The sequence below is a fragment of the Oxyura jamaicensis genome, chromosome 4, assembly GCF_011077185.1.
Source record: "Oxyura jamaicensis isolate SHBP4307 breed ruddy duck chromosome 4, BPBGC_Ojam_1.0, whole genome shotgun sequence".
Classification (NCBI taxonomy): Eukaryota; Metazoa; Chordata; class Aves; order Anseriformes; family Anatidae; genus Oxyura; species Oxyura jamaicensis.
The window spans coordinates 54,721,696-54,748,664 of NC_048896.1; the positions used below are offsets into that span (position 1 = coordinate 54,721,696).

Below are 26,969 nucleotides of genomic sequence, written 5' to 3' on the forward strand. Positions count from 1 at the left end.
AGTGACCACATGGGGACCGGCGGTGAGAGTTCTTGTCTGGAACAAGAAAATCTTTGCAGGAGAGGATATCAGTATTGATTTCAATACTACACTATGAAAGAAAACTAGTTTTCTAGATAGCTTCTTATCTCTTAAAGGAAAATATGAGATCAGACATTCCTGCACTTGGTTAGACTGACAGAATATATGCTTGGGAGAGACCATAGGCCAGATATACCTGTAGAAGGCTTTGCTGTTACAATAGAGACAATACTATCAACATGGATGAAGTGCAATCAAAGCTTACACCTGCAAAACTGCACCTTTAGCCATATCTTCTCTTCTGGTCTTTAATAATCAGAATCAGCACAACTGCATTAGCAATAGATGTTTCTGCCTGCACAGCTATGTTGGCCACAACTCACTCCTCAGCGTGTACTAGCCAAAGTTTGCAGATCTGTTCTCACTTACTCCAAAATAGCTGCTGAAGTGGAAGATAGATAGATTTGTGACTCTCTTCTGGTGTTCTTCTACACTCTCAGTAATTCTGTACTTGATGCGATTGTAGGTCCTTTGAATGTTTTGGCCTATATTACTTCACATAGTGGTTACTGTTGGAGCTGCCTGCCCCACCTGGTCAAACTGGGTCTTGTTTCTGAGATGCTTCTTCCTGGTACCTATCAGGGAGCTTGTCATGGCCTAATGCTCTCATAGATGGCTTCACAGATTGTCCTTCCTGCAATCCCATGGCATATAGTTCTGGAATGAAAAGCATAGCTAAACTTCTGTCGGAGTACTACAAATAACCTGTTATTTTGCAGAAAAAATCTTCAGTCTTCAAATTCAGTGGTTGTTTTCTTTTAATCATGCCATATTTTCAAGGTTTTCTTCATAAGGAAAAAGACTAGTAGCTTTCTTAAGTCTCTTGCATCTTCCAGGCCTCACAAATTAGAGAGGCTAGAGAGCCATGGGCTTTGGGAAGCTACAAAATGCTAGCCTCTGCTTCCATCTGGTATTTTATCTTCCTACTCTGACTACTAGTAAAGGTAATAATTGTGATGATGATTTTAATGATTTTGCTGTCAGATCAAAAAAGCTTCTAAAGCAGCTTGTCCAGAACTGTGGACTAATATAATCTGATCAATAACTTGAAAAGGATACCTATATAGCTAAAAGAGGACTTTGACTGCCAACTTTCTAGAGACATATTCTAGACTATTTTTTCTTTCCCCAAATTAGATCATGATAAATTACCATGCCTCTCAAATACAGTAAACTGTATTTGCCACTGATGGTGACACCTTACCTTCCTGAAAGGCACTACATGTCTACGTATCACTCATAGCATGTGCATTCACACCCTCTTCGTTAACTATAGATCCACAGTCTGGGCAACTTGTGATTTAAGTGTAACAGAGGGATCAATTTGATGCATGTGGGGTGAGCATATTCCAGATGAGCAGCTATTTGCTAGACTTTCAGTATTTCCCATTTCATCAAGGATCTATTACTCCCCTCCTTGGGTACAGAGCTAAAGGCACAATCTGAAAATGAGATCTTTTTTGGTTTTACCTCAGTAATGGAATGCTGGTTTTAGGTTGAACCACTGTCCTCATGTCATCTGTGATTATATTGCTACAACTTCCTTTACGGCAAGGGTAAAAGATAGGTATGTTGCATTCATACTTTACATACTTTCCTTTACCATTATGGGTCTCAGAAAGCTGCAGAGTTCCTGACCTTCTGAAGTCTTAGTAATGAATTCTATCTTTAGATTTTGTTCTAATGGAAAGAAAATCATTATCATCACACTGTCTCTGCACATATCTTTCTGTAAACCTGAGTAACATTTGTATCAGTCAGGCAACTACAGCCAAATTTGAGAAGGGAGGGTGGTATCAAGGCAATTACATTTTTATTAAGTTTTATGCAGAAAGGGAATGCACAAAGACCCTGAAAATGTCTCTGTGTGTATCCCTATCAGGTATGCATCAGGGCAAGGTTGAAGTAAAAAAGTATGAAATGTCTTCGAATCCACAGGGTCCTCCTTCATGGATTTTGTCCTGAGAGTTTGCCTCAGCCAAGATGGGTGCAGGGAAAAAAAAAAAAAAAAAACACCACAAACAAAACAACTCAGATCTTGCACATTCTTGGACAGTCTGTCAAACAACAGCATGATGCAATCCAACAGGAAAACTAAATCTCAACATTAAGTTAAATACGTCCACAGATCAGCCAATCTCATTTCAGCATTTGGCCTGAATACCATGGTCATTATTTTCCTGGGTTTTGACCATGAATAGTCAGGTTTATCTAACTGGGTTCCCTTTGGCCTTGGCACACCAGTTTTCTGAATTACTTGCCAAATCCAGCATGCAATGACCCTGTTTGTACTGGCACATTATACGCTGACACTATCCGAATGGGGCAACATTCATGAACAACTTGGAATGCTCTGGTACGTTGATGCAAGGCTCACCTAAATTTCCAGCTTGTTTTTAACGTGATGGCAGACTGGCTCAAAAGATTATAAACCAAATGGCACTATATGTTTGCTGTATTTTTATTGGCTTTATCCAAATTATTTTTAACTGGCTACTGTTGCTCTAAAAGGAAGTTAGGCTACATGCATTAGTCTGTCTTTGTGTGAGTAGTTCTAATTTTAAGGTATGCTAACTATGTTCCAGATTACTTTTAAGTCTTCATCAGACTCCAGGCTTAGCATCAGAGACCAGAGCTTGTGTCATAAGCCATACTTGTTGCTTTCCATAGCTTCTGTATTGGGGCAACCTCCCATTTACCTGTTCATACATTAAAAAAATAAAAAAATAAAAAAATTAAACATAGTTCATACACTAAAATCACACTCTGTGAAAATACTGAGAATTTTTATAATGCAAGATGATATTTTTTAAACTTTAAGCAAGTTTTTTTTTGCTCATATCATGTTGAGAGTCTGGCTGTGCAATGTCACCTTTGCTTAATGACCATGCAACCTGAGATACATAATTGAGAGATGTTAGGAGAAAAAAAAGTGTCACTGTATATATAGAATGAAGATTAAGAAGACCCAGCATTTCTGAATGTCACTGTTTTTCAGTGACCTAGCCTTTCAGCTAATATCTGTTGTTAGCAGAATGTGATTGAGAGCTTCAATTAATACCCATCTTTGTCTTAAAATTCAGTTTATATGAGTAAGTAGAAGCTTTTAATCAGACAAACCAACAAGACATGGGCAAAGCATGGACACCATTGCAGGACTGCATGCGAAAAGTGAATAGTGTAGCTATTCTGGGATAGTTTTGATGGTATAAGTCTGGAATGACTCCCTGTTGTGACATTTTTATTCCACAAAATCATTGATTTATTTTGGAAGACAGCACACGTACACACAATTACCCTGAATAGCTATTCTGGCCAACAACACCATTTGGGCAAGCATAGAGTGTGATTTTCAGAGCCATATGTAGTTTTATTGTTGTCTGGGTCACTGCAAAATCTGTGGGAAGATAATGGTTTAAATCTCAGTTCTCAACACAAAAGCTCGAGTTTGCAGCTAGAGCAGTGTGAAGAGTTTTAATTTATGTCAACAGCATTTTATTGCTGCTTATTTAAAACAAAAATATTTCTAATGGTTCAATTATGGAAATATAAAAAGAATCCCTTCTTTTCTTACATAGCCTTGTTCTAAAGACTGGTGACTGCAATTTTCAGGAACCCCTAAAAGAGAAGGCTTCGAAGAGGCCTTAAGAGGCCCTCTCAATCCACTGCCAGAGAAACAATACAACTTCTGTCCCTCTTGAAAGAAAGGTGCCCAACCCATTCTTAAAATCTATTAGCTTCAAATTCAGAGTAAAACCAAGAGCAAACAAACTGGAAAAAAAAAATCATGAGTAACTAAAGAATTAGCTGAACTTTGATAAACTTCAGTTAACATTTTATAATGAAAACAAAAGTGATTGTGTCTATGTACATATGAAAAAGTAAGGAGCTTTAAGATAAACTGAAAATAAAATAAAAAAGCAGTTCTGTTAACAGGCTAGAACCCAGCATAATTCTCAAACTGAGCCACAGAACTGCAGGAATTTGAGAAGCCTCTGGACTGCTTCTGGGGGTCAGAGACAAATAAGGAAGAAAAACTAGCAGAAGAAAATTTGTCAGCCAGATACAGCTGTACAGCCATAAGGAATGTTTTGTCCACCTGCAAATAGAGAGGCTGATCTAAGCTGTTATCAACAGTCACAAAGTCCATGTACAGAAGTGTCTAGAGAAACTTGCACAGTCAGTGTTATGTGTTAGCCTTGAATCCTATCAGTATCAATTAAAATATCAATACTGTTAAAAAGCTTGTCATTAATACAGTTTTCTGTTTCAGTTAGGACGTACGATTTTCTAGTCTTACTGCTTATTCAGGAAAATAACTGTGCTAGACTTTAGCCTACAGCATTTATTGTTTGTAACATCATGTAGGCAACGAGTTTTAAAAGCCACATGATTAAGTCAAAAGTGAAGCGATAAAACAAATAAACAAATTACTGTCATAAACAACCCATATGTTGATGTCCTAAAGTCATATTCTTCTCAGAGGACACAGCTGTATTTATACTAGTATTCCATGACAAATGAGTTTTATCCTTTTCATAAATATGCACGCATATGTCTTAACTGGTTTTGAAAAAAAGATGAGAAACAGAAAAAGTAGGGAGTAGGTACAAATGCAACAGCTAGGAACAGACTCCTCTCATACTGGGTATATATTCAAACGCACTAAGCTTTAACCTTCCAAATCTCAGCAATAAGGTGAAACCTGCAAAGGCCAAGCAGATACCTCAATATTTTCAGAGGCACAAATACACTGAAAAACATCTCAACAAACTCCTACGAACAAGCTAAAAGAGAGCAAGCAGAAGAGCAAGGGTGGGTTTTGCTTGGCATGCTTCGAAATGCCAAGAGTGAAAAGCTTATTAATCCTAACGTAGCTGAGAACTCTCTCTCTGATTCAGCAAAATGTTTTAAAAGCCTGTATGAGATTTACTGTAGCTAGTGAGATTTAAAATACTTTATACTCTGACTCATGTTGTTATCTAAGATGCCAATTCACAAAACAAGGGAGCTTGTTTTAAAAAGGGAGAGACATTTCAGACAATATTCATGGATGCAAGTACCATCTAGAGCTTACCTTTGACTGAACTGAATAAATCACAGAATAACACATAGCGTATTTGTATATTTATTGAAAGTGAACTGTGGTAGCAGAAACACATTTAAATACAGAAATAGCTGTCAAGTCATTTAGCTCCGTCATGCAGGGCTTGTATATATGTACACGGAGGGCCATTTTCATACTGATAAACATTCTTTGAAACTGCCTGTTGGCAGGGATAAGAAGAGGCAGTCTTGTTAATACCTTGGCATTTCAGTTTCCAACCAATTAAAAAAGCCACTAGACTTTGCTTCCAGTCTCAAGCAACCACAGAAATATAACAACAATTGCTAGTAATACATTATACTAAAATCTCTTTTGCAGCCAACTTGTGGCATTTCAATCACTATTTTTAGAAAATTCCTCACTATTTTTGTTATAAAGAAAATTCCTTTTTTACATAATAAATACTTCAGATGGCAAGCGTATTTTTCTTAGGCAATTATGTAAAAAAATATCATTAATAAAGGAGACAACTGGGAAAAGTAATGTGTATTCATGATATGTCTAAAAGTCATTGTGATTGCTGACGTGCTGCAAGATAAATAAGCTCACTGGCAAATCGGTATCTAAGAGTTGCAAACTAACTACAAAAAAAAGAAAAAAGTACATTTCAGTTCTGGAAATATAGCAGCCTATTCTGACAATAGCGGCCTTTAGGATCTTAAATTGGCTGTTTTACAGACATGGCCTGTATTGGGGATTTAGCAAGTGTTTTTCAGGAGGATAATGTACGATCCTGGTCACACGTTTATGGTCTGGGACACCCATGGCAGCTGCCTTACATAGTTAAATGTAAGTCTGTATGGAAGAGATGGTATTACTAACCAGAATGTGTGGTCTTGTGGTCTTTTTAGGACTTGATACAGCGACAGTGGTGCTAAGCAGGGGGCTGGGCAAACGTTCCCCATCCCATAACCAAAGCACAGGCTGTGCTCATGCTGTTATCACAGTAACCGGAGTAGGTCCCGAAATGATGCTTGTTCTCCACTGGGTACCTGTCACAGGCACTCGGAGCCATTTGGGTGGGTTACATTCCTAGCGGCTGTATCTCCTAAGGTGGGCTTTCCTGGCTTGACAGGCATCCCTGAATATATAACAATGTTTGATATGCATTAAAAGAAACACTATAAGGAAGATCATGTATGCATCTCTTCTGAGTGACATATATATATGGCAAATGCCAATTCAATGGAAGTAATCCTTGTGTTATGAATTCCAGCTATTTGTCTTAGCAAAGCAAGCTTTTGGTTTCTGCCTGTTAGACAAGACTGACCACTTGCAAGATCGTTACTTTTTCTAAAGAATTCCTTAGAGGCATATTTTCACAGTCATTTATAAGAGCAGCTGCATACAATAAGGAATTTAGTAGCCCACAAGGGTGTAGTTTACAGCTTGTCCATTAGTTGGTATGCTACAAGCCACAATATTTGAGCTATCTGGCAAGTATATTGTCATTCTCTCAAAGGATAACCTGCTCTAAGTACACGAGTAAACTTCATCTCTAGCCACAGTCAACTCCCAACAATTATCCCACTTACAGAATGAAATAGCAAGGAAATTGTTCATTTTGCTAAGATCTGGAAGAAGTGTCATAAAAACAGCAGCAAACAATCAATTTTGGAAAAAAAAAAAATTGCTTGGTATCAGCGAGGGTGCCATGTTTACTAAGAGCAGCACTAGCATTACTTCCTTTCTCCTGAACAGCAGGCCAGTTATAAAGGGCAAAGCACTTGGCACTCTCCAGTTACATCCTGTTCTCTGACCCCAGAATAGAAAGTGACATTACCTTGTGCTCACGTGTAAAAATCTCAACGTCATTAAAGCTTGAGCTTTCAGAGACACCTACCAGAGAGAAGAGGTGACTTACCTCTCTCCTACTTCAAAGAGACAATGAAGAAAGCCTGTCAGCAACTTACTGTGATGACAGAGGGAAGGGGAATTTGCTGGTTAGTACCAGGTTATCACTGGCTGTCACACATGTAATGTGCTGCAGGGCATAAGTCTGGAAACAAATTTGCATTGCGCTATCACAGAGCTCAAACTTGGTTGATTAAAGATATGGCCACACTGATGTAGCTGCTGAATAGAGGACCGTGGGTTTGCGTGTGCTCATTAGACTTGTATACACATGCAATTCATGATGATGGGAACAACAAACTGCTTACTGCACCACGACTTGCTATTACCTCTATCCATGTTTGTGCACTAGAAAGTTGACAGAGCAGTAAGAGCATATCTGTGTGCATTATTCATGTGCATTTATCTGTCAGCAGATACAGTTAAAATCCTCCCGATAATTACTTTCAATATCGATTAAAATGGTGTGCATCTTTTACCATAAGTAGAGACAATCTTTTATCTTCTATGGATTCGATAAGCAACACTTGATAACTCGATGATGAATTATCATGCAAATGAAGCAAGTTAATTTAAAAGAGGGAGCAAAATTTTAACTATTTTTTCGTTACTTCCTAAACATCATAGGAATTTTAGTTTGAGTTTAGTTTAGATTGAGCTATAACCGCCATGGTGCTGCAACTCTGTCTTGCTAAGTTTCTTGTTACATTCACCAGATTATATTTATTTGGCTGTGCTAAAGGAGACTAATGGTTAAAATACTCATGTCTCTTTGTGGCTGAGGGAAAACATCAGAGCTCAACATTTCACAGATTTCTGGGAAGCTAATAAGATGTGTGGCTGATGCTGTGTGCCAAGAAGTGGGCAAATGGCAGCAGAAAATCATTTCGAGTCACTTCAGGATCTTTGCTGAGTCATATCAGTTTCAGTGTCTGCGTAGATAATGTTAAAGCCTGTGTGGATTCCACATCAAACTTGAATCTACCAGAAAGGATTTGTGCCTGTCTTTAATATTTTTATAGATAATTTACAACATCTGCCTGAAAAAAAAAAAAAATGAAAAATGAGGACTCAGACTGCATGTCTGAACATCACATACAGCCACTAATTTGACAGATCTAAATCCAATTGCATGCATACCACTACTGAAAAAGTGTTTTTTTTAGTCTGTCTATTAAATGGTGAAGCTATCATCAATACAGAGAGAACTATGATAGTATAAAATTTCTACTAATTCCTTTTCATTTTCTGATGAAGCAACTGCTGCATCTGTTATAGCATCCATGCCTTGCCCATTTCAGACTTAGAGTGGCTCAGGGCTCCTCCCTTTATCAAGGTGGGTGGGCAGAGTAGAAACTGATTTATTTTATCAGAGAGGCATTTTCACTCAGAGGTACAAGTTCTGGAGCACAGTTTTCCTCCCTGTTCCCTTCTTTGCTCCATGAAAGGAAAAGAAACCATGCCTACCAATCAGCAAATCATAATAAATGTGCTCTGCTCAGCTCAACAGTTCTGGCTGATATATTTGATCAGAAGGCAGAACCAAGATTCATTTTATTTCTCCTCTCTGCTTGTCTACTTGCTGAGAGCCAGAGGAAATAATATTGCTGATTGTCATATCTTTAATTCAGACTTTGGTTAAAGTCTGACATAGCCTAACCGAACACAGTGCAAGCAATTTCTGTACCAGATCCTCATTGCTGTGTTGATACATGAAGTAAGCTCCCACACAGCATATCAAAATAATCTATCCATGAGTAGATAATGGTAAAGATATACAGGCCAATGCTGATTCCTATTTTCTGATTAGATACAGACAGAACATAAGCCTTTGTTGAAACAAGTGTCATTCCTTTACTGTTGTTGAAGATCTTAAACAATCCAGATGGGGGACGAGGGAAATGGATACCGTTCTCACCTCATCTTTGTCTCCTTCCAACAGACCAGCATTACCTTAGAATTAGGCTAGCCAGCTCTCACCTGTACTCACCCTAACCAGACAAATGTTTCAATGATATAAGTTGGGCAAGATGGAGAGGGATAAGCATTGGTTTCATTGGCATATCAAAGCATGCCTGCAACCCATCTTTCTGTCGCAACCCTTTCAACAAATTCCAGTTGACACAATCAATGGATGGACTGAATGAGCTTTGGGATTGCCATTATTATGAAGAGCTTTGTTACACATTTGTAAAATCAGTTCTTTAGTACTTTTAAAATTTACTGTTATTTTTTTTTTTTCTTTTTAAACAGTATATCAAAAAATCATACTTGGAACATAAACCACTTTATGGGATCATAATTTCAAAATACCTGCAAAATAGAGTTTTGGTGGTAGACAAGAGCAAGTCTCTCAGGGAGAAATAAACATATTCACAAGCCTGGTGCTACCATTTATATTGTCAGGAAGCTACTGTATCCCTAGATCATAATGACTTTGAACAATGTAGCCTAGCAGTTAGGCAGTAGTAAAAAGATTTATTAAGTCATCCTACCTACAATAGCAGTGTGCTTTGTTCACTCTGGAGGCTTCTTCTATTTTCCTTCAAAGATCATTTGAATTAAAATAACTCGGAGTCAAAAAATTATCAGTCTGCATGCTGCAGTTTATCCCATCTGTCTCTAATTTAATCATACTAATTAGCTGCACTAATGTAAATATCATATTCTCCTGTCATCACTGTTCATGTTCTTTTTATTTATCTGCAGATGCCATGCGCACTTATTTGTTCTTACTATATGGTAAATATTGTTATGGCAAGAACCCTATTGTGATAAAGCTTCTCTTTAATAAATATCCACTCTAAGGGGAAAAAAAAAAGAACTGTCTGCAGCTCAGTAGCAAGTGGTAATAGGCTAGCAGGTGGTGATAAACACTCAAAGACTTCACATCTAACAGTACCATAGGTTAGCGGTTTGAAGTAAATATTTTCAGGAGTCTAGGACTAATCACAACTTTTTTCTTTTCTTCATTAGCCTATTAACTATGGAGTCTAGCTTTGTGTTAGCTATTATGCATGCGGAAATAGTATACACTTTTTTTCCAAGCAAATATAAGAGCTAATGTGATTAAATATGATACTATTTTCCAAACAGGTAGAAATGAACAGTGATCCTAATCTCTTGGGAGCACAGACAGGAGTTACAGATGATCAAAGAGAAGGGAGAATAAGAGAATTCTTACACTTTTGCCAGTTTTGGAACTATTTGGGAATCAGTTTAAAAGTACAGTTCAGTACCATTGCTTCTCCATGAAGGAACGGACAACATAGGACTTGTTTGGATGCAGCAGTCATAAAATTTAGCTTGAAATTTTGCAGTCAAATGTTAAGTTCCTATTTTTTATGTCTCTATTGATATTCCATGAACTATCATCAGGTTCTGCTTTTTAAGAATGTACTTTGTTATATATAAATACATAAGTAATTACAATCAGATGTTCAATGTCAGATTTTGAGGTTTTATGCAATTTAACTGCAATCCAGGTCACGGGTTTATAAGATATATTTCTCTTATGAAGAAGCACAGTTTGCATAATTCAGAAGTTTTACACAGAACTGTATTCTCAGATGGATAAAGATGTGTAAATTCCTCAAAATCAAAGAGAACTGATACCCAGGAGGGCAAAGCAGACAAAACAGCCCATCAGCAACTCAACCACATGAAAGACCACAAAGAAACTCCAAAGCCACCCACGCAGCTGCCTGAGGAGTCTGTCAAGGAATGAGAGGCTCTTGTTCAGCTCATGTTGCTGCTGGAAATGTGTTTGAAGAGCTTGGCAGTACATCTGGATTTTACGAGTGGCACACAAAGATGAAAAAAAAATGAAATCAGATTGAATTATATGCTGCAGTACATTGCCAGTGTCACATCTCTGCTAACTAGCATGTAATATAATTTTCAAGATAACGGAACAATATCCTGCATTTGTTATTTCTAGAGGGGCAGTTGATAAACATATCCAGCTTTTATGTACAAATTTAACATGATAGTCACCTAAAAAGCAAAGAAGATGGGATCCTTTTCATCATACCTTAAAGTACTTTTTTTTTTTTAATATATATAGAAAACCTTTCTTTTTGAAAAATGAATATACAGGCCTTGAACATCAGAGGTATATAACACCAGGATAGGTATGGTGAAAAATCAACCCATTTTGATTGTATGCCCTTTAGAAACCACCAATACTTTCTATTACAATAACAGAATAAAAACAACTATTATAACAATTGTTATTGCTTTCTATCTGTCCGTTTTAAGTAAAGGTGGCAGAAATGTCCCCAGTCTGACTTAGTCTTTCCACATACAAATCTGAAGATACCCCTTTCAAAATTCTTTGTTTTCCTCAGTCAGAAAGGAACATGACATGACATATACATTCAAAGTATTTGTCAACAAACATTCAAAACAATTTGCCTTAATTTTTTATCTCTATTACAGCACCATAGCTCACATAGCTGCACTGAAATTTGAAGAGAGTTTTTGATGAGAAAAGACTTATTTAAAGTACGTTTTAAATTAATTATTTTAGATAATCCCAAATTGCTCAAGGGAGTAGAAGGAAGAATGAGGAGGAAGCTGAAACATTGTACACTTGTTAAATGCTCCCTTTTTGTTCACTTTGTGAATCTGTAGTGAAATGAACAGGATCTTAAATACACACAGGGAAGGCTGTGAACTCCTTACTCAGTCTCTGTTTAATCTTCCACAACACTTCTTGTTTCAATTTGTGAGTGACTCATAGCAGTGGCTTCAGCCAAGCTCAGCACAGACAGACTCTGTGCGTGCCTACACAAATACTGATGAGTCTATTCCCACTGTTGGCTTGTAAGATTCCCACTATCGCTGTCCTGAGCTTTTCTGAGGAGAGATTATTCTTTGCATTGGTCTCTGCCAAAGTATCTCATATTCTGGTGATGGGAATAGCTGGAGACAAGAGACCATATATCCATTTTCATTTATGACCTAATATAGCAGATTATTTTTTGCAATAGTTTAAATGAAATACTTGTCCTGTGAATTATGCTTTTATAGGCCCCTGCATAATGCTGTTTTATTTACAGTTTAAAAACTCTGAAGGCAGTAACTTTTGTATAAAACAAATGTATGTAGCAACAACAGTCTCAAAATAAGAATCTACTCACAAGCCATTGCTCTTTGTTCCACCCAGTTAGGAGCCTTTAGTGGCCAGAACAAAAATTCATTAGCTTTGACCTTCTGATTTAAATCTTAAATCCTCTTCCATATGAGAATCCTCCTCCTGCAAAATTCCAGCACATGAGTAGATTAAAAAATTATTGTATAGTCTGGTCTGCGCTGTAGTCACGCTTCCATTCCTGCAATAATTAAACAGCATGTTTGTTTAATATGAAGATCTGCTTTTTAAAAAGTAGGCAGGATGTGATTATCCATCAAGTATAGAACATCCAAGCAAGGGGATCATGATTGTGCTAAAATGATCTGAATTTTTAAAGAAAGGGTTCTACCTCAGCCTACTTTTCTGAGATGGATTACTTTCTGCTGGTGGGGTTGTGTTTAGCCGGATTAATTTTGTCACTTGACATTTTCTGGCTGCTCACATGTCAGAGTCAGGCCTGAGGGAGGCTGTGGAAATGCACAGCTTGCAGCAGAGCAGAGTAAGCTCAACCCCCGGCTGGGGCTGAGCTTAGGTCTGTGTCAATGATCCTGGCACCCCACTTGAAGATTCTGGTCATCTATTTTGAAGTGCACCAGCAGTGGTGAAATGTAACAGGATTTAGCTCTACGGGAAGTTTTACAGCAGTTCATCAGAGTGCTGCTCTTTGTGGAGCCAACCAATTCTAATTCCTGGCTTTTATCCCTTTAAATATGCAAGAGCATTTCATACATGGTTTATACTCTACTGAGGCACCAGGGGAAAGTATATACAGTTTGGGATTAAGTTAGTGTTGAAATTCATGAGATTTGTCATCAAAATTGAGGCAGGAGTTGACTATCTTGGAATATCATCCTGAGAGCTTTTACATGAATTTTGATGTAAACCCTGTACATACTCTAATGGATTTCTATCACATTGAAATATGTCTGAACTGTATTTGATAACAGGCTGCTTCTAGCCTTAGATCTGCCTCATGGTGAAAAGCATACTTCTGAAGCTTGTATTCAAGGAATAAAATTAAAGTTAGGAGTTTGCCTGAAGAAACTTGGTGCTGACATTTCTGGTTTCAAGTTAACATTTCAGGACTTTTCCTTAACATTTATGCAGGTAGATTAAGACTTTCTTTGTCTGCAGGGAGACTACTATTACCTATGGGCCTCATAATGCACTTACATCTCTGAAGATTTTCCTGTGTTTAGATGCAAGATCTCAAGCAGATAAATTCTGAGTTGATAAAGGTGCATTTCTGTCCTTCACTTCAGCTCTTTGAAGGCATTTGTGTCTCAAGCTTCACACTGGACTACTGTAATATTCTCTGTATTTAAAGTTGCAGTTTCATCACTGGCACTCTCATTACTATTCAGTCAAAAATTTCAGCTAAAAATCTTACATTCTAGTTTCACAACCAACTTCGGCTGACTAATGCTTCACATACTGCACACAGCTGGAAGACTCCAGATGTACCAAGAGGTGCATTTTAAAACTGATCAGCAAAGATCCTTGAGAGAACAATGGCATGCGCTAGGTCAGCCTAGACCTTAGGGCAGCAAATGTGACTCATTTCTCTTCTGATTATATCATAGTTTTTCCTGTTATTCTAATTATACCTATTTCTACAGCAATCAAATTGATTAGAATTTGTGGGAACTTGGCATTACGCAAGTAAGCTTAAGTACTACATAATGTAGCATACCTTAGAAGAAGTTACGGTAAGAGAAAGAGAAAGTATCTTCAGAGCTCCTCGCAGTTATTGCATTGTACAGAACAGTACTGACTTGTAAAATGAAGGCTGAAAGGTAGGGTTCTTAAAAGATGCCCAGTGATGAAAATATTTCTTCTGTCCACATTCTGGTATCAAGGTTCCATTAGACATGGGGGCAGAACTACAATGGGGACACCTTTGACTACTAGCTGCCATGCTAACTACGATATCCAAAGTGATAAATAACTAGCCAGCTGCTTTCCTAGATGCTTTAAAAATAAATTATCCTTCATGTTTAAACCTATCCATCTTATCAAAAGTTGTGATGAAAATTGACAGCTTCATATTCAAGCATCCTTCAAGCTTCAGAGAAGGCAGGAAAATGTGCATAAACTGTTTGCTGCTACTGCTATGACACCAAACAGGCTTTGGGCTTCACATCAGCTTATGATGCCTCATCATACCAATAGGGCATACAGAGAAACAAGAAGGAAGTAATTTCAAACACCAGCTGGGTTCACATCATCCAGACAGCTGCCAGATGGTGCTCTGAGCAGCCTGGAGACCCCACCTGGGTAGTTAGAGTTGCCCACATGCTCTGCAGCAGGATGAATGGGCTCTCTGTAGCACCTCCTCCCCGAGCATGAGGCCAGGTGATTCCATCTGGTGTGGACCTTGAGGTAGACCACTGTCGCAGGCATCAGCAAGGAGCCCATGGGCAGAGGGAAAGGCTGACAGTGTTTCCTAAATTGTCCAGAAGTTCCTTAACTGTCAGTTTTATGTGATTTATTCTCTCTCTGAGCTTCTCTCTCTATTCTCTCTCTAGCTTCTGCAGCTAGAGATAATAGGATGGTTTTCAGTGCTGTCGTACCAGCCAAGGCTGGGCAAGGTTTCCAAAATCCTTTCTCAGACAGAGGTGAGGAGTTATAACAAAGGGAACATGAAATGAAAAAGGTAACTGAAATCTATTTAAAATTTCATTAATCAAAATCTACAATATAAATACAAAAGCATGGTGGACTACTAATCTCTAATACAGGTAATTTTAACATTGCAAACCATTTAACATGAAAATCAGCTGTATCTTGACATCAAACTTGAAACGCTTTATCTCAGAGTTGGCAGGTAGACGTTTACCTGTAGTGACACTTAAAAATCAGAACAAATTTATACATTAGGCTAAATGTACAGGCTTACTCTCTAACCCATACATCTTAGTCTTTATCAAAGACAATGCATCTCAAAGCACTTGAAAAAATAGAACTTAAAAGTAATGTTAATTCACAAGGTTTTGTGTGTTTGAATAAGCAGTTTGAATAAGCTATTTCATTTAGAAATCTACTTGTGCATTATTACACTTTTTTATATGTCTTGAATTGAAAAATGTGATAGTTTCTTAACTTTTAGTACTATATGCAGTGGATTGCATTGTTTTTGTTAAAATTTTCACTATCTATTTGCTATTTTGCTTCTTGATTTGTATCTTCTTGTATACTTATATGACTGAGGTCAGGTCAAGAAGTCTATTTTGAACAGAGAAAAAAAATGATGTAATGATTTGTGATAATTCTTAGGTGCTTTAGAGAGGTTGTTGAGAAAACTATCTCTCTCTTGCTGATGAATTTCAATTTTCTTATGGTGAATATCATCACATGATTGAGCTGGACACTATATCCTTCGTGTTCTGGTCCACCAGATTTTATGTCTGCAAGATAACACGGTCCCACACTGGGAAAGGAGTCATCTTGTAGCAGTATGTAATTATGACTGCATAGTCACACTGGACTGGTCAAAAGTCGTGGGCACACCAGAACAGGAGGCTTTCACAGTTTTGCTTGCCAGGGTGGAATTACTCCATTTGGAGAGGTGGTGATAGGACACCACATACCCTCCTGGCAAGCAAGAGGGAACAGCGCTGGTTACTCCTTCATGATTTTTTATTATGTAGTCAAAATGCTGCGGTATGCATCTGCAGATTTTGCAAGCTGAGCTTGTTGGGAAATTCTCATCCCTTTATGCCAAAAGTACTGCTGAGTTACTGGAGACATGATTCCCAGAATATTTTATTAGTTTTGGTTTACCTTGAAAGCAGACATCATGACAGGAAGCAAATCTATGTCATGTTTTCATTCCTTTATAAGCAACCATTAGGAATAAACTAACCAGTTAAATGAAAACTTTAATTTTGTTGCAACAACATGGTTCCAAGAATATGAGCTATAAAATGAAGCTCCCATTAGTTATCTAATGAGTGGCGCTATTCTTTCTACTGACCAAGTCATGAACTCACAAATTTTGTACTCCTAGAACTGTCATTCCTTGAACAAGATACAAAACAAGAATCTATTACATATGATTAAATGAAAGATGAATAGAGAAATACTGATCTGGTAACTATGTTCCACCAATAAGCTGAATCTTACTTCTGTTGCAATTGTCACAGTTTTGCTCTGCACTGATATCTAGTCACCATGATTAAACCTGGAAGTAGCTGTCTTTTAACAATAACTGTAAAGATAATTAATATATACATACTGATTTATCTTGTGTGCTACCTGCACTAGAGTGTGGACGCAGAAGTGTCTGTCTCTCATGGCATGTCAAACCAAATGCAATAAGAAAGCATTTAAATCACACAAGAGGTCGAGGTTTTCAATCTAATTTTCAAACTAAACCATTCAGCTTTACTTCAGAAAATAATTACATCTTCTGGATCCTTTCTGAAGAATTAAAAATAAATAAATAAATAAATAAATAATCTTTATGCTTGAAAGAACCACTCTTATTTTTCAGCAATACCACACTTCCACCGGTTTTACTTCTTGTTCGGACTGTTGATTATATGCCATAAGAGGAAGATTGGCAGTAAGCAGTCTTCAAAACAAATTACTCCAGGTTGTATGGCAAATACTTTGATGTTCTATATCAAAGAGGCACATTCTGATCACATCGATGAAGAAGCATTGATGCAAAAATGTTCAAATCAAGGGGGAAAGAAACCCCAGCCTTCGAGGATTGCTGTACACCAGAGATCAGCTTTGAGATATGAAATGAAGCACAGTAGTAAAAGCTAAAGCAGGACTGAGGAGCAAAATGGTAGTCTGATCAGTGTCTCTGAAAGGTTTCTTTTCCTTTACGGTTTTCTTCACAGAGAATTTATTTCTGTTGTCCATTATATTTGCTCTTCTTCTGCCTGATTTTTTTGAAGTGAAGCTGAATAAGAAAATCAAACAAGCGTTTTTTGTAAAAGCTTGTGCATTTATGCTAAAACGTCTGCTTTTGACAAAGCAGTTTTGTGTATTTGCTTTACCTGCTGTACGAAGGGGAAACAAAGTTCCATTCACTTTGTGCAAGCGGTAACCTTTTGTACTCGTTTTATTGCACCTTGTGCCCATCGCTTCAATTACAGAAATTTGAAATGCCCTGAAGAAATATGCTTCCTATTTTGAATAATAATAATAAAAAGAGTATGTATGCACACATACTCTTGAATGTTTTGCAGTCTGAAAGGAAAATTACTCACTGGCTTCTCAGTTTAGGGACTGATGCTTCATCTAGCATTGCACAGCAAAGAATAAAATCGATCTGTTCTAGGGTTTACAGAAATATGGTTACATGGGCAAAGACTGGACACAACCTCTGAGAAAAAATACTTAGACAAGTGAAATTAATGTAGGGAACCAATGTATTTTCCCTCTTTCTGTCTCATACTCTGGAATTAATATGTTTATTTAGCTGGCTGACATTTATCCACCAAAAATATCAACTGACAGAAATTTTATCAAATGTGATATATTTGTATGCAGGTTGAAAGTGAGCTGAATAATTCAACGATTAATATAGCGGTGACGGACATAATGGCTTATTTCTGCTCATAGATGACATCATGCCTTAATTTTCTGGAATTATTCAGATCTTGAAGCAGGCCAGGGGAACAAAGCTGATGCCTCTCAAAGGGAAGGGTGTGGCACACATCTAGGAGAAAGAGAACTGATAGAAACAGAACATCAAAAATGTTCATGAAATGTATCAAGATGAGCACTGAAGACCCAGTCTGGTAAATCTACAATTAACTTCCACATCGTCAAAGTTTAAAGTGTTCTGTAACACTGATGGAAGAAAAACTTCAGTTAAAGGTAGGGTGGGAAGACAAAATTTCACTGCATGGCAATCAGCCCAGTTTAAATTTTAATAAGGAAGTGAAAATCTCTACACATGACAAGCTTTTACTAATGCCAATTGTTGGTGATACCAATTTCTGCAGATAATCATAGGATAGATGACATGAAGTTTTCAAGGAGCTAATAATGGGCTAATAATACCCAGGCAGGTAAACTCATCACAACTGAGCATTCTTCTCCTTTTGTCGTGGTAGGCAGGATATATGGAGATTTTACCAACATATTCAAATGTTTAATTTTCTATATGATTCACAAGACAACCCCTTTGCTTTCACTTGTTTCTACTTTTTTTTTTTTTTTTTTTTCTTTCTTCTACAAATCACAGTATTCTGAACAAGGAAGAAAGCAACTTCAGAGGAGATAGTGGCAATGAACTGTCTACTAGTCAGGAAAAAATCAATTCAAATGCAGAAATCTAGAAGTCTGCAGTCAGCTTAATTTACTGGCTAGCTAAAGAAACATAAAGCACAGCTGGGGTGAAGCAGGGAGTAGGTGGCTAGAATGTACAAGGCCTGGACAGCAGAGTTACAGCTTCCCAGCCTGTCCCATCCCAGCTCAACATTCATGGAGCTCATGAGAAGCAAAAGCAGAGGGGAAAATAGGTGGAGAAAGTGTAAGAGAAGAGAGATCATATGGCTTCCCTTAATGTGCATGAAAAGACTGATGAATGGGAGGGAAATATTTTTCTTCCTGATGATCTTCAAAATACGAGAAGTTTTTAAATCTTGAATTTGTAACTAGTGATTATATATGGGTCTATGTCTATGCACATGGGGGTACGCATATAAATCCATTGCTTTGGCTTTGAGATCACTGGCTGTTTACCTAAGGGGGAAGATGTGACTTTCTGCACACAATATATTCTTCTCTGTCCATTCTTGCCTCATTAATATTAATAAAAACTTGTGTGTCCAATGCATTTATAACACTGAATTACATTAGTCAGTGGCTCTAATTATGTTATTTCTTGAATTTGAAATTGACTCCCAGCCTTACTCATTTTACCAGGTTTAAATAAGAATATGATTCATCAGTTACAGAAAGCACATTACAGAAGTTCACAGTTTCACAACTGAACATACTGTCTACATGGAAACTACAAATAGGAATAGAAATAGAGAGGATTTTCTATCCCTACTTTGAAATTAAACTTAGACAACTGTGTCAGTCATGTGAGCTCTGGCTTTAATGAGAACAGAAAACATTTGTAATGTTTTAGATGTTCCAAACTAATAATAGTTTGGGACTGGTTTTCAAAGAAAGATACAGCTGTGCTTAGGAAGGCTGTGAATCCCAAGTACAAATGCTGCAAATAAATTCTTTGTTTCTTCCTTTTTTTTTTTTTTTTTTTTTCTGTTGGTTTCCTCATGAGGAAGATTTACTCCATATGTAGTACATATAATGTTTTGCAATTCTAATGAAAAGTGTTAACTACAGGCAGATTTTACAGCACCAAAACTCTGGTAGATCCAGCAGTGTACTGTGGCTTACAGATGTGATTCCAATAATAGTAAGTGAGCTCATCCTTAGTGTAGAAGATTATTCATTAGGGAGAGAATAATGTAAGTGATATGATCATTACATCACCTTTTCCTGTACATTATTCTCACTACAGCCGACAGGAAAAACATTTATCAGTTTGAAGTTGCATGATGTTCAAATTTTATAGAATATAGATAAAGTGTTAAAGTGCCTGTTCTTGTAAAATTTCATTTGAACGTAAAGAAGAACGTAAAGCTACAGTGCTGAATTATTTGTTCAGAACATCTACCTGTTTTCTTCATATGGAATAGGTATTCCATAGTATTACATCCCGCATCTATTAACACTAACAATTTTAATTTTAGGTAACTGTTATGAAGAAAAGACATTTTGAAGCTCTATCAGGAAGGCTTGTGTTTTGATGATAAAATCAATCTGATTAGCATAAAAGAAGCCTTAATATTCAACTCAGAAGAAAACTGATAGAGGTTACAAGCTCAGTGAAATTTGTGTTCAGATTGCAGCAATAACATTTCCATGAGGATGGAGACAATAAAGAAATATGGCAAGATTTCCTGGCTTTTTCTGTGCTTTTGGTAATAGCAGATTATATCACTATTTGAGGATGGGGAAAAAAACACGTTCATTATGATCAGAAAGGAATTCATCAAGATTAACAGTGTGTTTACTGATACTACTGCAAAAAGGGGGAAACAATGCAAACCAACAGCAGAAATTCTCCTAATTTAGAGACTATGGCAATCACAGTTTTGATAATATGGGTATTTTGGTCTTATTTTTCCAAATCAGACTGGTGGTTCACAATGTTCTCAGCACCTATCATCAGAATAAGAATTATTATCAACAGTTTGTAAAACTCCTAGCCCAGACTAGATAAGTACAGACATACACATTTGTATACCATGGCTTAGTTTTTAACATTTCCATGTAATAAGGATGTTGTGATGATTTGGCATGCTTATGTGTAAATCTAACTTCACTTTTTTAGAACTGAACTAATTGAACAGCAAAAAATACTAATTTCAAAATGTAAAGAGTAGTCCTATTTGTGTTGTAGACATGCTTCTTTAAAATAAACCCATTCGCTCCATGTGGTGTATTTTCATATTTTGCTTACACGTCTCTGCATAACCACTTGTCACTGCCAGCCTCAGAAAAAAAAAAAAAACGTTGTTGACTTAATCATTGGAAAACACAACTGACTTAAGTACTTTGTAGAAGGAAACCACAAAATATTTACCCTTGTTTTGGCTTCTTTGCTATGGTATCTACTTCATGTAGTTGTTACACTCGCAAGGATTTCCTGCTGTTGTATACACCAAACTACTTTACTACACATTTCTACTTCTGTACTGTATTGTTTTTACTGCTCTAACAGTTACCAAGCAGTACCGTTATCAGTCACTCTGCTAAATCTAAATCCTCTAAATGCTACAACATCTATAGACAAGTCTCCCAAACATGATTAAATGAAATTCTGGAAAACTGCTTGTAAGCATAAAGTTCCTTTTTCCTCTCAGTACTGTCATCCACAGATGTGAATGGAAGAGAAAATGTTTTCTCTTTTTAAAATTCAGACATTACTGTAGAACCAAGTGTGAAAACTATGACGAATAAGTGGCCTTTAAACAAGATTTTCCTGATCTAAAGCATTGGAATCCTCTGAGGGTCTACATTTTTTGCATGCAGATACACTTGTAGACTAGCGATCTCATAAAATGCTTTGCACAGCTTACTGAATGGGCTTGGTCCCCGCAATAAAGACCGGGTGACTACGAGCTGACTTCTTACTTAAACTACCATTACAAGTAAAGGCTTGCTTCCATAGAAAAGCAGAACAGAAATATAGTGGAAAAGATGAAGGTCTGGAAATAACAAAATCCTAATTTCCTTACAACTGGGAGTAGAAAATGATGTTACTGTTACTGAGACTGATAAAATGATTTCCCCACTGGTCCTCCTACTGTAATTAAACAACTGAGATCTGTTTTACTAAAATATTATTACCTTTCCCCTTCAATCATCATTTGCATGTTTAATTTTTTTTGTTAACTTTCAGGTTTCTTGTCTGTTGTTCACATTTTTGGGGGTTCAAATCTGCAAAATTTTCTCCTCAACAAACAAACAAAAAGAAAAAGAAAGATCTTTGATCTTTGTAGTAATGGTATTATTGAATAATCACCTGATTATAGGTAGGCCTATAAGAAAAATATCAGGCATTACAAGATCTTATAACTGTAAACTATCCCTAATGATTTTTTAACATTAGTTTTTGTGATTTGAACAAAACCACATAGCTTATAAGGTTGAATTCAATCCTTCCTACTAATAGAGATACTTTAATCAGCAGACTCCATGATGAAGCCTGTAACTTAGCACTGTGATTATGGGTAGTAGGTGTTCTGAGTAGGTGCTATCCATACAAGCAAACTGGTCATAGGGAGCCCAATACCCGAATGTTTTACCATCTCCTCCCAGAAGACCTCCATGAGATAGTGAAGTATGAGTCCCATCACTCTACACATGAGAAGCAAAAACATATTACTGCAGCAGTAGGCCATGTTGCTAGCATGTACTGCCTCAAACCTGCTGACCTTGCTGTGTCACCAGAGCGTGTTCCCAGCTGGGTGCCTTCACCAGGGCCGCATGTCTATCCCTGCAGGAAATTTCATGGGTAAAATCAAAAAGTTTGCTATGAGTTGGAGCAGAAGTTTCTGGGTGCCAGTGCTGTTATGTCATTTACAGCGTGGTTTGTGGCTGAGGGTTAGTTTGGTAACAGGAAGACAGTTTTTGTTTCTAAAGAAGGGAAATGTTTTGCCAGCTTACAAACTTGTGTAGGAGCACAGGGCAACTTTGCTTACAAAAATGTGTAGTGTAGATAAGGCCTGAGGAAATGAGGCTGAAGTTATATATATTTCACAAATATAAAACCAATAAAAGTACTTTAAAAGTTGACTTAAGCCCTAACTCAAAAATACACAAGTGCAACAGTATACCAAATATATTTGCATTAAAGATCTAATCAAATTAACTGTTCAGACAAAATCTACACAGTCAGCTTGACATTGCTTCCTTTGCAGCCTGACTACCTCAATTTCTGATAGAGAGATTTAAAAGGTTTCCTTCCTTCCCCTGGGATTAAAGAATGATGAGCACTAATTAGCCACCTGCACCCACAGCACAGTGCTACAGCTTGTTTACCTTACAAAGGCTTCTGCACCCCTGGGGAAAGTCATGGTGTGATGGGTTTCTTTCTTTTAAACCTTTCAACTTCAGTTCTTCTAAGAAAAGTTTAATTTAATTTTGGTATTACTAGGAGGAGAAAAAGGCCACTTTTCTCACAGCGCTACCTGGATTCTATAGAAGAGAAAACAAATACCATTTATTTTCCTTCTCTTTTTAAATTTTCCTGTTAATTAGTAAACTGTGTCTAACATCAAGTGATTCACACATTTTGTTTACCTACAGCACTCTGTAACATGTCAAATGGGAACTTTGAAAATAAAAGTAACATCAGCATTCATATGGTTCTTCCAGGGTTTTACTCATGTTAGCATCACGTAGTCCACTAACTAGCAAATTACAAGTAAAAAAAAAAAAAGAAGGAAGTAGAAAAAGCCTCTTCTCAAATCCTTTAACACAGTGATGCTTAACTAATTTTTTTTCAAACTATTTTTTTTTAATTTTCACACTATGTCTTTGACCGAAGCATTATTTAGCATTAGCAGCTGGTAATAGTCATAATTTAAATGTATTAAATACATTACGATGTATTCTGCATCTTGTTCACTACGCTTCCTTACCATGCCTGGCTAAGAAGTGTATACAACGTTCTCCTTTGTTTGTCTCTTATACATTCTGATCCAGTGGCAGGCAAGTACTACTTACGGGCCTGATCTAAAGCCTCGTGAAGTCAGCTGGGATGTTTCCAATGACTTCATTAGACTTTGGATTGGGTCTGAAGTGCAGCAATTTACTCAACTCGGGAGCATAAATTACAGACATAAAAAAACTAAACCAAATTATTTGTGTGTTGCTGGATTATTGACAGCAAAACGTATGATGTCAGAAAAATAATAGGCAGAGATAACCAGCACAAGTTGGGAAAGCTTAAAATATAGCCAAAGATAGGGGGGTACTTCTTGGCAAGAATTTAGACAGTCTCAGGTCCAGTGCTGATGGAGGAAAGATGAGTAATTTGTCAGAAAATTAAATGAGTAATCTAGCAGGAGAAGACACTATCTGTCTCAGTCACCACCCTGCTGCCTGATCATTGGATTAATATCTGGATGAGATGACGGTCTGTTATCACAGCAGGAAGAGTCCTGAATCAGTAACAACTGATGGAAACCCCTTTGGGAATGTTAAGAATTCCAGTGGCCTAAGCTCAGAGCAAATGCGGACGACGTCAGCCAAACACTTCAGCCGAGTTTGTTGCCAGAGTAAGCACGGCAACGTTAAAGGGAACTGAATGTGAACGAAACTTAAACAATGAGAAATCAAACAACCTCCACCACAAACGTAAAATTTTCTTTTAAAGAAAGATCTCCCAAATATTATTGTTCCTATATTTCATACTCTGTGTCTTCATGAATTAGTGGAGATACAAGGAGCATTTCAGTCAAAACTCACTCAATTTCCTCTTGTTTGAAAACCTCAAAATGCTGCCGTCTGAACCTTAGCTACCTTAGGAGAACCAACAAAAATATTTGTTGCAAAGTGGTTGTTTGGTTGAATCAGCTCTTTTAGGGTGAGTCCTGTATTTCAGCAATAATACTACATTAATCCAATCACTGAAGAGTAGTTCTACTTCACAAAAGGATTAATTTGGAATAAAACCATTTTTGGTTCAGGAAGAGCCTACCCATTCAAGAGCCGTTGTCATAAAATAGCTGATTATGCAGCAGCTATGTCAATCTACTTCTAAAGATGTGATCAATTCAAACATCGATTTCCTGCAGTTCAGGAGTATTTCTAACTTTTAGAATTTGGTTCAGGTTACTCGTTAGCTAGGCATATATTTCCTTAGCTTCATCTTATTGGCAAATCAGGAGAGATTTTTAATTAGAGAGGTATTTATGTAAGGCATTTTGTGTTTTCAGAATGTTAAAAGGAATACAAAACTGGGATTTAATGTGGGTAAAATACCTTTTCATCAGACGGTAATTACATTGTAAAACATATAACTGAAAGACGCAAATATTTTGTTTATAAAGTTGATATGCATGCTAAAAACATATTTTTAAAAAGATACAAAAGGCAAATTCAGCTTTGACATAAGGTGCATATCTTCTGTTAACAATTTCACCTGATGTTAATTTATATGCACACTTAATCTATACAGTAACAATTCCTGATTTCTTTTTAAGGAATGCTTTGCTATTAGAATTCATCTTCTTCTCCCAAAAGCAAACAAAACCACCTGTGACTAAGTAAAAAACTAAACAAAAGCAAGCAAACAAACAAACACAAAACAACAAAAACAAACACAACAAAAAAACTTTTAACATTCCCTTTTTATTCAATTTTATTCAACTCCTTTGCTTTCACAAGAACAAAATTAAACAGGGATGGACAGGAAAATAGAAGACAAAAGGCAAGATTTTGAAAAATGATTATTAAACCAGACGACAAAGTAACAAATACAGAAAAGGTGCTGGACAAACCAACGTTTCCTTAGATCCCACTTCAAGACGTAGGTCTTAAACTACGGCAATTTTTTCCTTACTACATTAGTCTAATTACACATTCTCCTCACAATTGTTTCTTTACTCACTGCCTCAAATAGTTAGTTATGTTCAACATAACCCTATCCAGGTTCGAGGAGGCCAAAGGAACAAGGAAAATGAGCACAGAGAAGAAATCCTTCAAATATATTGTTAATACTTTGAAAGAATAATTTTGAGTAACTGGAAATCTCTGCCTTTTAAAAATCACAATAGAAAGAAAGATAGTTTTCTGTGGTAATTTTCCTCTTTCTTCTAATACTGGTAATAATAGAGATATGTTTCTTTTTTTTTAAAAAAAAAAAATTATTATTATTATTAAACTTCATCTGTTTCCTGCTGGCAGATCACATTCAACCTCACCTTACAGGTGCCGCGCACTCTTTGTTGCAGTAAAACATGTTTAATTTTAAGTATGTATACTCCCTGTGAATTAATGTCAACAAATAATAAACTATTTGTTGCAAAAAGCTTTGTTTCACTTTATTTAAAAAAATTGGTAGGATTCCCAGGCAGGAGCTTTACAGACATTTTCCCACATAAGATGCCCATCAGTAATTATACAGTATGAAAAGTGACTTCCAGTTCTCAAAGTTTCATTTAATTTGGGAGCCAATATGATTTAGAGGCTAGACTAGTTTAAAAGACAAGGAGCCAGAAGAGTTCAAAATTTTGAGGAAGGCTGAGCTATTCACTGAATTACCTTGGGCTAATCACTTAACTGTTGTGTTCTGTAATGAAACCAGCTGCAATACGGGGTCAAAACACACACACAAAACCTCATTGAGGAACAGATGCTTAAGTCTGGTTCAGTTCTCCAAAGTAAATAAATTACAAAAAAGAACACGACAAATATGGCATGAGAACAAGACATTCCTTTAGCAGCCTCACTAAGTCAAACTGAGAAGCAGCTGCAATGAAAGCCTACTCAAATGCAATGTGGAGCAAAATGCCAGCACAAAATACTCTCTGATGTCTACTTGATTATTAAGGACTCACTTTCGAACTAGAAGACAAAATTCAGGCTTCTCAAACAGACACAATCAGACTGATTTCAGAAAAACAAACAAACAAACAAACAAAAAACAGTGGAAATCCATTGAGCAGTATCGTATGAATTAGAGCCTATACTTCACGCATACAAAAAGAGATATTTAAGTCTGGAAAATAGGCACTGGCAGCATTCATTATTTTGTGGGTTTTGTTGATACATGCGCTTCCTCTAAAGCACTGTGCACTTTTATGGTATTCAATCAAAGAGAAAACAGTTGCTGTAGCCATTGTCCTAATCTGAACACTAGCTCCGATTTACGGCAAACAGCAACACTATTACCATATAAAGATGTACAGTAAATGGAAAATAAATCTGGAAATTAAGGCACAAGAACAGAGATCAGGAATCCACCCAGGTTCCACTTCCAGGTGTGTCAGATACTTCATAGATGATAATGTGCACATCATCAAATTTTGATGTTCCAGTTTCCTCAACTATAAGATGGACCTAACAGCACTTATGAAAAACGTCTTGTGCTTTCAGACTGAGATGAAAAATGCTTAAAAGGTCTGCTGTTAAGGAAGGAGGAACTGCACGTTGCAAAGCATGACAGCCATACTCAATTATTTTCCTTTTCAATTAATGCATCATTCAGTTAACTCAGCATATCATTGAAAATATTCT

General features: G+C 36.8%; 1 long non-coding RNA gene across 1 annotated transcript in view; it reads left to right on the forward strand.

Moving 5' to 3' along the window:
- Positions 1 to 17,915, forward strand: part of LOC118165433 — a 33,531-nt gene extending 15,616 nt beyond the window's left edge. The window contains exon 3 of the long non-coding RNA XR_004750041.1: positions 17,688 to 17,915. This is a non-coding gene — a long non-coding RNA (uncharacterized LOC118165433). The remainder of the gene's footprint in view (positions 1 to 17,687) is intronic.
- Positions 17,916 to 26,969: the final 9,054 nt, after the last annotated feature.